A 14,151-nucleotide genomic window follows, 5' to 3' on the forward strand; every position below is an offset into this window, starting at 1 on the left:
AAGAAAAGAAAAGAAAACAAACCTTACTTCACTGGACAACCATCAACAACTATTCCCTTCGCTGTTGGACAAAATGCTAAATCACAATGCTCACCTTCTGTACCCCTCCAATTCACACTTTTCCCCTCCATACCCACTGAAAAATACAGTAGCACTCCCATGAAAGCCAACCCTGCATCCAATGCTCCTGAAAGAACATAACTGTACCTTTGCCACCACTCTTTACGTACCGATATACAAAATAATTAAAGATTGTTCCAACTGCAATCCAAACATTATAGTTCAAGGGTGTTGCTGGAGGCATCATTCCTGTTGCTCCTAGGAGCACTGGAAGGTTAATGAGTGGAATCCAAGTTTGCTTTGAAAATGACTTATATGCAATAGCCAAACAATAACTGGTCCTATTGCACCTCCAAGGAAGAACCAATTCATTGCCTCATAGCTTCCAAGACTTCCAAAGATCCGATTAGGCCCCACCAAACCCCATATAACAGATGCATCAAAGAAAACTCGATCGCTAGGGCATGTCCAAGGACTGTTGACAGGAAGGAGTTCTGGTTGGCATATGTTTTGAATTGAGTTTGGCAACCACCATGCCACTCCAATGTTGATGGTTCCAGCAAGAATTGTTCCTATGAACTATGCATACACATGTAAATATAGCAGAGTAGATAATAATTGAGTAATTGTACAAAATATGTTAAAACATAAAACTAGCTTCTTCTTCTTTTTTAATATACATACAGAAAATTAAGATCATGTAACGTGTTACTTGAAGGTCATAAATTTCCATGAAAACTCATCCTCGTAGGATGGATTGAGATAACACTGTTGCTTATTTATAACATGAACTCGTAATTCTATATTGTCCAAATGTATTATTGTTAAAAGTTTTGATGTTCTTAGTTATAAATTTATAGTGGTGAATTGCGTGATTTGCCAACACTTGCATATTGATAGTAGTAAAGAAGTTTTTTTTTTGGGAAAAAGTATTTACCAGTACTAAGAACATTGATCTTGGAGGAATCTTCATGTAATGTCCTAACTTGAAGTCATTGAGGAAAGAGACAGCTTGATTCATGCTCATATAGCCATAGACTTTAAAACTTACATTGACAGACAGATATAATAATAGTAGTGGAGAAGTATTAAATATTTTACATTGATAGTGAAAAGGAAAACTATGTAAATGATTATTAAGGTACTCTGACAAACTTAAAATAATAACTAGCATCAATCAAAATTCACAAAAATGTGATCAAATCACTCCATGTAATGGGAGCTGGCTTGATTACATATTACCAGTTGATTGCAGACATTTAAAATAATATTGGACTATAGTATTGGTGTTGTATATTTCGGGTTAGTAGGATGGGAAAGTTTTGACTGATATGGCTATAACCAACTAGTTAAGATAAGATATTGTAATTAATGAGAGATGAAATGAGCTTTTTGCACAATAAGGTGAAATGAGCAAAAGTTAAACCAATAACCTGGTTCGTTGTGGCAGTTATGATACTAATTGTAAGGGTGAAAGAATAGGCTATGGCAGAGGCAAAAAGGAGCCCCCACCATGGCAGCTGGACTTGATCATTCAAAACAGTACAGAGAACAAGTGAAACAGCGAGTGTCACAATGAGTAACAAGTAAAACCACCACGAATGTATGTCTTTGTATCTCCTCATCAATTTTGTATGAATATCCTCCTTGCCCTTGTAAGAAGCTTGAAATCTCTCATAAATCTCTCTGTGAATTGAATTTGTATCAAAATGTGAATGTTTGGGTATAAACTTTGAGTATCAAGATATAAGCACAATGAAATTAGCATTCAAGCTTATGAAATTGGAGATAGCATATAATTTATAGTATTCGAATTGAAAACCCACATATATAAAAAGCATTTCAATGGTACATTACCTTCCATAGAAGAGTGTCACATGTGTAAGGGTGGCAACAATAGTGGCAAAGCCAAAGCCATAAGTGAGAGCGAAAAACATGCTTAAATGAATTGGTCCTTGCTTCTCATACTCGACTAGATCTAACTCAAACTTGTTATTGACAATAGCTAATATGTTGTACTGTTGACCTTGGGATGTAAACAACTAAGAAGAGAAAATGGGAAATCTACTAGCATTGTACAAGTCAAATCCCCAATATGCTATAGGAATTGCAATGTAGACCACCAATACATAGCTTGCAAAAACGTTCATAATGGAGAAGAAGGGGCTGATAAGGGGGCTAAATAGGAAGGATGACACTGCAGCCCAATCAAGTTCCACTGCTCCTAGTCCGAGTCCTTCAATGCCTGAGCCAATCTGGTGAGCCGTGACTGATTTGGAGAATGCCCAGCAGACCCATGAGATGTTTGTTAGTGTTGAGAAGAGGTACCCTGGCACTGTGTACCATGTAAAACTGCAAATGAGGGCAATTAGGAAGAACTTTGCCCATGAGAACCGTTTCTCTTCTTTCTCATGCAAAGCCCTGCATAATTCATATCAACATTTTATGTTAAATGGAAGTAATTTAATTTTATTCATTTATGGGACATAGAGACATTGGTAGCCATCTATGCTGAGAGTGATGAGTATTCAAAAAATGGTGGTAAAATTGTATGGGCTACTAGGAAAGTGTGTGGCTAAAATATTTCTAGAGGTTGCAACAAAATATATGATGACAGAATGATTTTGTATGCAACACCAGTTAATAGGAATTGGATTATCTCAAGTTGAGTTGCATATTGGATTTGTTTCTAGCTGTTCCACCATTGTTTAAGTCTTTGTGTAGAAAATACCACTATGGGTAAAACTAAAATGCTATGATATGAAGGACGTGGATTACCCTAGTCTATATCATGCTCAGAGATGAAGAGCAATCTGCATTTGTAAGAGTATTTCTTTTGTCATTTCAAAATTAAAATCAAACCAAGAATAAAATTAAATATTGTTACACTATGCACTAATATTTGATGTGCACGAAATATATTAAATAAATTACTCTATTTGCAAATTTAGTCATACTTTTATGTTAATTTGTGACTAATTATATAAAAAATTTAATTGTTTTATAGATAATAAAGGTCTTACATGCTAATGAAAATTAGTGGAAGACAACAACCAAAAAAAAAAAAAAAAAACTATCCTCATAGTTTAAGTTAATGTGAACCGTTAGATGCTACAAGGTAAGGCAATGCCAATTGTCAAGCCAACTTAAATCTAGCCTTAGGGGTATTACATACACCAGATGCATGGTAAATCTTTTCAATCCAGCCCATGTGTGAATTAAAGAGAAGAATAAAAACAAAGAAGAAATGAGGAGTTAAGGCCAAGAGTCAATCTAACGTGGAGATGAGAACTACACATGGGCTTGAGAGTCCTAATTGCTTATCGAATAAAACCTATTACATACTTGTGTGCATCCACACAAGTGTTAAATAACACTGAAATCGTGAGTCTAACTCACATTTTCAATTTTAAAATTGCGGGGTAAACTCAAGATTTCAATGCTATTATACACTTGTGTTCAATATGCACACAAGCGGTGCAATAAACACTACCCTTGCTTATTTGTTAACTCAGGCTTCTCTATTGTTTCACAGAAATACAAATTAGAGTTGTTAGAGAGACAATTGGACCACATGTGGAGTTTCTTTGTGGCTTTTCTCATTAATCTATTTTTGTTTTATTTGTTTAGTTTAATGTTTAGTATTTGCTTATTTTTGTTTTATTTCAATGACCATGAATAGCCAAATTTTCAATTAAAGTTGAGGAAGAAACATTGTTAACGATTATCAATATTTATTTATGAGATTTGATTTTTCCCACATTGACTGTTCTTTAATAATTTAATTGTTCTACTTCATATCAATTGTTGAAGATAGGATTCAAATCAAATATGAGTTCAATCATATTTTTATCATGATTTAGGGTGATATTAATCAATTGAATACTTGGCTTTATTATTGTTTGATTTTAAAGTTGAATATCTCTTATGATTTATTTGTCAACAGATAGAATTTTGATGATTTGATTTTATATTTAGGAAGAGAAGAAAAGCATGTTTTAGATTTTAGAATATAGTGATTTTAGTGAGAATATTTTCCATGATAACAAGATTGAATTCTAGAGCGGATTCAAAATCCTTAATTTTTTTTCTCTTGATTGTTTTACATCTTTTTATTGCCTTTTATTATTTTTATTTAAATTAATTGTTTGTCTAGTTTTATTTAATTATAAAATAATCTGTTTTTATTGTACTATAGATTAGTAGTATTTATTTAATTGAGGTTTGTTTATTTTTCCTACATAAACACAAGTCCCTATGAACTCGAGCTCATGCTTGCCAAACTATACTTTAGTGCTAGTCGTGCACTTACAAATATTTTAAAATTTCACAACAATATTTATGGAATTTGTTTAATTTTTATTAAAAAGTTCACATTAATTTATTAGAGAATATTGGACTTCCAAAGTCTATTTGAACCAAAATTTGGTATAAGGCTTGGAGCATGGACCGTAAAGGGTGGGATGGCCATGGTAGATCTTGGATTAAATATAGGGTCATGCTAACGAGTGCCCTTAGGGCAATAGTTAACAATCTATTTTAGAAAAGTTTTGACAACACTTTTATGAAAAATGAAAAAAGCTGTCAAAACATTAATTGTTTTTTTTTCCTATAAAAACTTTCTTTAAATGGATTGTTAACCATTACCCTAAGGACATCGGTTAGTATTTCCTTTAAATATAAATGCATTTGTTTAATATAATTATTGATCCACTCTAAGTCTCTAATTGGGTATGTGATTCCCTCCTCACACGTTACAACTCTTAGATGTCTAGATTGGAGTAGAAGTTTATCTCTTGCAGCTTCTTTGCAAGTGAAAACCTCTCTTCTATATACTATACAATTTCATGTAAAATTCTATAAAAAAACCATAAACAAAACATATTCCCTATAATAGGTGGTATATCACAAATTTTTTACAACTTACAACCATTCAAGTCAAATAACTTGAGTCTCTCAACAAAAAAAAAAAAAAAAAAAAAAAAAAAAAAGTCAAATAACTTAAATAAATTAATACCAAAATGAGATGATGGTTTTTTTAAATATTCACATTAAAAAAATTGATAAATGATTTTTTTTTTTTTATAAGTTTTGGACAAACTTATGTTTTGGACCTTTTGGTATGTTTGGCTGTCGGATAATGCGTTAAACCAATGCCCACTTGTTCTCCATGGATTGGATTTTAGGTTGACCAAGTTTTGCACAGGTTAGAATCTTTTACCCATACCCACTTTTTTCTTTTGAGTTTGAATCCAATTGTTTTTTGGTCTAGTAAGAAGTTCAAGAGCTTACACCTAGTAGGTATAATGGTGTAAAATTAAAAACAATCAATTTTTTTGACATTTAACTTGAGTTTGCAAAGGAACATTTTTTTTTTAAGGTCACAAGTAATAGGGATTTTTTTTTTCAAACTCGTGACACAGAAAGCAGGAGAGGTAGATGCCAACCAGCTACAAGCTCATTAGTGATAAGGAAAAGTTACATACTGAGAAAGTGAGACTTGAACGAGAGTTGCTAGCCACCACATATGGGCTGGCTCCACCACATATTTCCTCAGTAGTCCAGCCCAACGATAGCCTAATACCCGAAACCCAATCAAACATAAGAAATAATGTTACTAATTTGTAATTTGATGTCTTGTAATCACTATCCTTACATTTTTTTAGGGTAAATTGTAAATTATGCCCTTGAAATTTTGGGAAGTTTGGATTTTACACTTCAAAGTTATTTTACACCCTGAAGTTTGCTTCCCTTAGTAATTAATCCCACGATTAGTTTTTACTGTTAAGTGACATATGTGCACGCTAAAATATTGGCAAAAATGCAAAATTGACCCTTTAACTTTCATCTTTTTTCATTTCAGTCCTCTAACTTCAATTTTATCAATTCAGTCCTCTAACTTTCAATTTTTGTCAATTCAAGGCTCCGTTACAAATCTGTTACTGCTGCCGTTACACACACCAAAATGACAAAAAAAAAAAAAGTTAAACACCTCATTGAATCAAAACGACGTCCCTTGAATCAAAACAAAACAAAAGGATTCCAATCCCTAACTTTGAGAGAGAGAGAGAGAGAGGGAGAGTGAGCCGGTTTGAGAGAGAGAGAGAGAGAGAGAGAGAGAGAGAGAGAGAGAGACTGAGTTCACTGGCGACTGAGTTCGCCGCCCCTGCTCGCCGTGTAAACCACCTTGCTGCTCTGCCTTGACTGAATCGGTGATGGGTGTGCTTTGCCTTGCCTTACCGTAGCTCTTCCTCGCCTGTCCTTGGGTCGGCTCGTGGTGCCTGACGTGTGCAAGAAGAGTGCCACGTCGGACGGATCGTTCACGAGTTCCTTAATAGACTCGAAGTTGGAATCGGTGGAAACAAAGTTTCCGATACTGATACTCGACGGGCCGTCTAAGAGCACGGTGGTCACGTGAGGGAGTCTTAGCTTGGAAGTGGTGGATTGAGCCAATTGAAGTCCTTCTTTCGGTGTAATCAAAAGCTTCGACTCGAAGTCGAAAAGGTAAAACTCAAACTCCTCCGCTGTGTAAGCTTGGTTCAACGACGCCACGATGGCTCGGCATTGAATCACTGCCAAGAACATCACCACAAACTGCACAAAACCAAAAATAAAAAAGTTAAAAGTTAAAATTTTAAATTTTGTTTATTGTGTTTGGTTAGCGAGAAAATGAAGGAAAATAAGAAAGAAAGAAAATTAAGTGTTTACCTCAATAGTGTTGGGAAAAGAGAGAGTGACAACATCGCCAAGATGGACACTGGAGGCGAGTAAGAGAGAGGCGGCGTGATCGATGAGGTGTTGTAATTTTTCTTATTTTCTTTTAATTCCAAATTTAAAAATAATAAATAAATAAATAAATAAAACCAAATGCAAAACGGCGTCGTTTTGGTGGGTGTAACAGCAGTAGTAACAAATTTGTAACGGAACCTTGAATTGACAAAAATTGAAAGTTAGAGGACTGAATTGACAAAACTGAAAGTTAGAAGGCTGAAATGAAAAAATGTGAAAGTTAAAGGGTCAGTTTTACATTTTTGCCTAAAATGTTTTATTTTTACCGAATCAACCTCAAACGGTACCGATTAAGCGAAGATGAAGTGCAAACCTGGCCCAAAGCTAAAACGGACTACAAGTCCCAATTCGCAAGCCTATCCAACGAAACCACTCCTCCATCCTCCGTACTCACACAAACTTTCTGAAATTCCAATTGCAAACCACTCACAATCTCAATCTCACTCCTCATCACCATTCTTCCTTTGTTTAACCTCACAAAATGCCTGTCTTCCTTCACCAACATCTTGTTCACGTCTTCACTTCTGGCGACCGATACGGAAGGGCATCACAGGAACATGAACCGGTTAAACGACGTCGGACTGGTGAAGAGAATTCATTCTCCAATATTGGAATCGTTCGAAGTCTCCGTCGATTCTTAGATTGGTGGAGAGCGAAACCAGAGGCGTAACTGAGTGCCGGAGCAATGAATTCCAAGGAATTGACAGAAGAGAATTGAGAAATTAGGGATTGAAAAACGTCTTCAAATTCGAATTGGGAACGGAGTGAACTACATGTTGTTTTTTTGAGTCTTCGGCATCGGAAAACACGGAACTTGTGAACTTGGAATTGTCGTTTGGAAAAGAGTAAGAGGGGATTGGGATTGGTGTGAGGTTGAGTTGAGGCAGCGAGAGTCATCGTTGTTATTGCTGTGAGTGTTACTGTTGGCTTGGTTTGAGGGATTTTATTTTTTCCATTAGTTTTCTCAAATTATCTACTTGATTCCATTTACTCATAAAAAGAGACGAATTATCAAAAACATAACTCATGGATTGAGAATTATATAAAATAAAAATAAATAAAAATTAGTCATTCTCCAGGCCTCCATTGTAAAAATTACTCATGGATGAGAGCATATGAATCATATTAAATATACGTTTGGATACTGCTTATTTTACTTAAAACAATAAAAAAAAAATTTAGTTATTGTTCATTTTTTAAATTATTGTTGATTTGCCTTAATGCACTGTTCATGAACAGTGCAAGGGGCACTGGTAAAAAAAAGAGAGTGAAAAAAAAAAAAAAAAAAAAAAAACCAAACGTAGACGTGTGAATCCAAAACGCAAACCAAACGGACACTAAAACTAGAGGGTTTATGTTTTAATTTTTGGCTGAAATGGCGCCCTTTTAAAATGCCATTGAAATGGTATTGTTTGAGGTTGATTTGGCAAAAAATAAAAAATAAAACATGTCAGTATGCACGTGTCACTTAACAGCAAAAACTAACCTTGGGGTGAATTATTAATGGAACCAAACTTCAGGGTGTAAAATCAAAGTTCTGGAACTTTGGGGTGTAAAATTCAAACAACCCCAAACTTCGGGGGTGTAATTTGTAATTTACCCTTTTTATAATATATATATATATATATATATATATATATATATGGAGAGAGAGAGAGAGAGAGAGAGAGAGAGAGAGAGAATATTTTATGTATGTGTACATGTATATATGGGTGTGTGGAGATTCATTTGGAAAATTACCAAAAAAAAAAAAAAAAAAAAAAAAAGTGAATTTCAATTTTATCCATAAAAAGTATTTCTTATCAATTTAGACTTGGTCATAAATTATTTTTCTAACGAGTCAATTTATAGTCTCTTTACATTGTGGCGACACATCTTGTTGAGTATAAAAGTTGATGTATACCAAATTTATATTACTTCATGATAAACTATACATCTTGCGTATTAAAGGGGTAAAATGAATATAAATAAATAAATGGAATGCAAAGAATTTTTAAGGAATATTATATTTATTCTTCACTTTGAAAGTATAGTGGGAAGGAATGAAAGTATCGTATCATATCTAATACACAAATACATTAGACATAAGTTGTATCCATTCAAGATAGAGTAATGCAACATATTACTTTTCATAATTTTTGAATAGATAAGTTGTTATTAATTCTAATATGAGCATATAATTGACACTACTTTATTATTTAATATTAATAATTTATTATCAGTAGCTATGAAAAAGTGTGTAAGAAAAGTTGCAACTCTAGGCTTATTGTTACAAACTTACAAGAATGCTAATTCTATTTTATTCCCACGTAGGTATTCATTTCACTTACAAGAATGTTGATTCTACTTTATTCTCACACTCATTCTTTTTATTAAATGGAAGCAAACATTCTTTTTTAAAAATACATAAGAAGTGAATGATATACTAGTAAATTATATAATTATAAATAACAAATCAGCAATCCCCTCCTCATATTTTCAAGAATTGACTGACTTTAAGCAAGAATTTTATGTTTTTCTATGTGCAACATCATAGGAAAATGTTTACCATCTATCCATTTCATCACATAAGATAAGATTACACAACAGGCCGTATTAAATTGGCTATTAGAAACTTACTTGAGATGGAATATTTTTATCCTATAGTACAATCCATTAAGCAACCTGTCTGGTGAAATGGAAGTTTTTATGTAATACGTATGACCGTTTCTAAAATCCTGGCCAAAAGTCATCATGCTAGTTAGCGATTATAACAATCTCACTAACCAATCAATAGTATACGATATGTTGTAAACGAGTTGAGCCGGGCCGAGCCGAGCCGAGCCGAGTATTAAAAGTTCAAACTTATTTATTTAATATTCTTTTGTACATGAGCCGAGCTCAAGCTTATTATCAAACAAATATACATGTTCAAACTTACTTTATTTACTTATCTAGCAAGCTTGAGCTTGTTCATGAGCTTTTGATTAACTTATTTTTTTCCTATATATAATAAAACCATGACTAAAATGTTTTACCCCTTCATAAATTTATAAATTTTTACTACAAATAAATTATTCATGTTATGAATAAACTACAAATAATAATTTTATATCATATAAACTAATTTACAAACTTATACAACTCAATTTCAAGTTTATATAAATATATTTTTAGACAAGTATACAAATAACTATATAGTATTATATATAGTTAATTTGAGCTCTCATTTTTATGACCTTGTTCACAAACTATTTATTATATTTGAGCTTGGCTCGTTTATTAATTGGGTTTGAACTTGACTTATTTACTAAACAAACACACATAAACAATATTTTTCTTAAGCCGAGCTCAAACTGGGTTCATATACAGCCCTAAATTCAAGTTACCTTGCTTACCTTAAAAAATAAAATTTACCAAGCTACAATCTTTTAATAATAATTGTAGATTTTCTGGTATGCAAGGGAATGAAGACCAGATGGTGACTATCATATTGGATGAAGACAAGTGGAGAGCCGCTGTCTTTATTCTTGGTAAGGTGAATGCAAAGGATTGGGAAATGTGTGGAAGGCCTGCAATTAATTTGGACCCCAAAATAGTTGTTGTTATGTTTTGGTTTAGGTTGTGATGTAGATGATTTTTCGGTAAAAATTGCCTTTACTTTCACCTACTGATTTTTTTTTTCTTGCTTCAATTCAATTTCCAAATCAGCAAGAAAAGTGTCCCCTAAAACACGGAGTTGTCCCCAAGATTCTGACACTACTAGATCAAAAAAAGAGATTCTGATACTAAAATAAAAAAATAATTTTTCAGATATATGTAGTGATAACAATAATCCAAATAAATCTCGAAAAGTGTACAACAAAAACTGTTACAGCCAATAGAAACACTTTTTTTAAGAAAAGGGTATCATATTCACAGACAGTTGATACTATAATGGAAATTACCTGAGTAGTTCAGTCAAAAAAAGAAATTACCTGAGTAGTGATAATAAGAAGCCAAGCAGCAAAAAACGAGATATTCCTGTGGTAGAAGGCTTTGATAATAGTGACAATACCAACAGCATATGCTGAGCCAGATCCGAATGCACTCCCAGCATTAGCAAAGATGGAAATGAGTACGTGCTCCTTCATGTTAAACGGACCAGGGTTCAACGAGAAGCTCCTGCACCCAAACCCAGGTATCTGAAACTTGGTCTTGGGAAGAACAGAAGCCATGAAGCGACCTATAGGGAGGGTGGCGACTTGAACAGTGATTTGGGTAATGACAAGAGGCTCCGTACGGTAGGAAAAGAACTGGTTGAGGAAGGAAAGAAGAGCACATGAGATTAGACCCAAGAACCACATCCTGAAAGTCCATATGGGGAGAGTAGGGTCGTCTGTGTTGGCCACTGTTAGCCTGACTTCTTCAATGGGACAGAGCTCCTCATCTTTGTCGATGGTGGAGATGTCTTTTTCTGGATCTGTGGGTTTGGTGGAGTTGGAGTTGGGGTATGGTGTCTGTATGTTTAGTGTATCCATGGCTGCTGCTGGTGCTGCAAGTTGGATTTTGGTTAATAGTAGGAACTATAGGAAGGAGGTTTGGTCTTTTATTGCATGAGGATGGAAGGATGAGAGTGCTGTTGGGTTTTGACCATAGACTTTAGTGCGTTTTTTGTTGAGTGAGAGAGAGAGAGACTTCGTTGGTGGGGATGTGAGAATAATTATAGGAGTACCGCCCACGGCGAAGTAAAGCTACGACCATATATTGGCCTTCCACTTTTAATCCAAAACTCACCATTTATCATATATAAGCAAGTTCTTATAGAAGTTGTGATCCTCACATTTTTGTTCGTACTATATGGTTGATTGTAAGTGATGAAGAAAAAATTATAAGTTAATATGAAAATAATAAATTACTAATCATAATCTATCACATAAGACAGTTGCGATAAATGGTGTGTGAGAGCTTATGGTCGTAGAATAATTTGAACATGCCTAGCAATTGTACTAAGTAAAAAAAGTGTACTTTTGATCCTTAAAAATTGGAATGTAGTCTATTTTCATTAGTAAGCTAATCATTTAGTATCCATTATATTTTTTTTTTATGAAAAATTAGTTTTAAAATGTCGTGGAATATAAGTATAATATTATTATAAGTAGAAAAACATGTTATGGACAATTAGATTACTAACGAAAAAAGATAGTAGAGTCTATATAAAAGCATAATCAAATTTGAATAGTAAAAAAAAAATTGAAATGTAAAGGGTTAAAATGGAAAGTCCAAAAGTGTTAGGCTACTCTTGTTTCAATGTAAAATATTTTCTTCAAATTCAAGTGTTTGGCTTGACTTAAAATATCTCTCTCAACCTTAATTTAGACTGTGTTTGGCAATATGTAAAATATTTTCAGGGTGAAAATATTTTTCAAAAATGAAAACATTTTCAAATATTTGGTTGCATTCCAAAAAATGCTTTGGAAAATATTTTCTGGTGTTTAATTGTGTTCTTGAAAATGCTCTAGAAACACATTTTTATCAGATTTCACACATTTTCCCAAGATCCAAACAAATATTATTATAGAAAATCTCAATATATAAACATAAAAAGAAACAAAAATCAAAACAAAAGAATCAAAATCACATGAGAGAGAGAGAGAGAGAGAGAGAGAGAGAGAGAGAGAGAGAGAGAGAGTGAGAGAGAGAGAGAGAGAGAGAGATTGGTTCATGGGTGACTTGGTGGTGGTGGCAGTAGTGGCAACATGAACACGATGGGTCAATCTAAGAGTGACAGCTTGATCTAGGCGTGGGTCGCCCACAGTGGTTAGATCTAGGAGTGGGTCGTTCACACGGTGGTCAAATCAACTTAAGAGTGGGTTGCTCACAGTGGTTCGATTGGCTCTGGGGTGGGTCGTTCATTAGGTTGACACGATGGTCCGAACCTTTTTTTGGTGGCTCCTGCTCTCTCTGTGCTTCATTGTAAGTGTTCTCTCTCTCTCTGTGCTTCATTGTAAGTGTTCTCTCTCTCTCTCTCTCTCTCTCTCTCTCTCTCTCTCTCTCTCTCTCTCTCTCTCTCTCTCTCTCTCTCTCTCTCTCTCTCACCTTCGTTTTGCAACCACCACCACCCCTAACCAATTTGTGTTTTGTGACTACCACCACCCCAATATTGACCTCCATTGAACTCTTAAGATTTTTTTTTCTAAGGGTGTCAATAATGACAAAGCCAGGAATTTGTGGATGGTGGTAAGTAAGTAAAAAATAAGATGATTATTTTATATATATATATATACACACAAATGCCACATTATATACAATACAATTATATTGTATAATAGTCTAAAAAATTATTAATAGTTTAAAAATCATAAAGATTGGTTGTGGAGCTTCCCATATTAGAGACTAAATTCATATAATAACTCCTTTTTTTGTAGAGCCAAACAAGTGAAAATATTTTTCAAGGTGTATTTTTAGGTTGCAAACAAAAAACTAAAAATATGAATTATCCTAAAAATATTTTCCTTTGAACATTTTCCCATCGAAAGTAATCTGCACGCTAGTGGTACTATATTAAGGGTCAATTTGGATACAACTTATTTTTACTGAAACTGAAAACTGAAAACATTGTAGCACAATAATTTTTAAATATGTGAATAGTACCGTGGGACCCATTTTTAATATTTTTTAACCCATGAACAGTGCTAAAAAATGTATGAACAGTGCGTAAACAATGCTCTTGTCCCCTAAAGCAGAAACGTGTGCAGGAAAAAAAAAATTAAAACGCAAAACGTGGCTTTCATCCGATTAACTGGGTTGATTTGTTTTTGTTGCTTAATGAAAAATGCTTTTGAGTAGTCTCGTTGTTTATTCTTTTTTTTTTTCTTTCTTTTTTTTTAAATCTTGTAAATTAAATTCTAAACTGTGTAGCTGCGATTTTTTTATTTTCAGTTTTCTCATGTGAGAAGTGAATGCCAATGCCACTGGGGGTTTGTGCTTTCATGTAGTACTTGTACATTTATGATATTGTCTCGTTTTGTTAATTTTTTTTCTTGATATTATTTTAGCCAACCTCTGTTGCTTTTCATGCCCATTTTGGATTTGCTACTTATTGCCCTTCTACAGGAAGCAATATTTTTTGTGTTTCTTTGCAATGGAGCCTGATTTGGCAATAAACTCTTTTTTCCTAACATATTTTTCTCTCTTACAATCATAAGAATTTTATAGATAGTTTTTTAGGCCTAGACATCAGTGTCAATGGGACACATTTGCGCTCATGATCTAGGCAACCAAAGAACATCTCCTTATATGTTGGATTTTCCATCAAAAATATGTAGGCCTCAATCTTTGATA

At 33.8% G+C, this 14,151-nt stretch overlaps 1 pseudogene; it reads right to left on the minus strand.

The window, feature by feature from the left end:
- Positions 1–23: 23 nt before the first annotated feature.
- Positions 24–11,579, minus strand: LOC126706379 (oligopeptide transporter 4-like; annotated as a pseudogene).
- Between the last annotated feature and the right edge of the window lie 2,572 nt (positions 11,580–14,151).

This window comes from Quercus robur, chromosome 11 (genome assembly GCF_932294415.1).
Source record: "Quercus robur chromosome 11, dhQueRobu3.1, whole genome shotgun sequence".
Lineage (NCBI taxonomy): Eukaryota > Viridiplantae > Streptophyta > Magnoliopsida > Fagales > Fagaceae > Quercus > Quercus robur.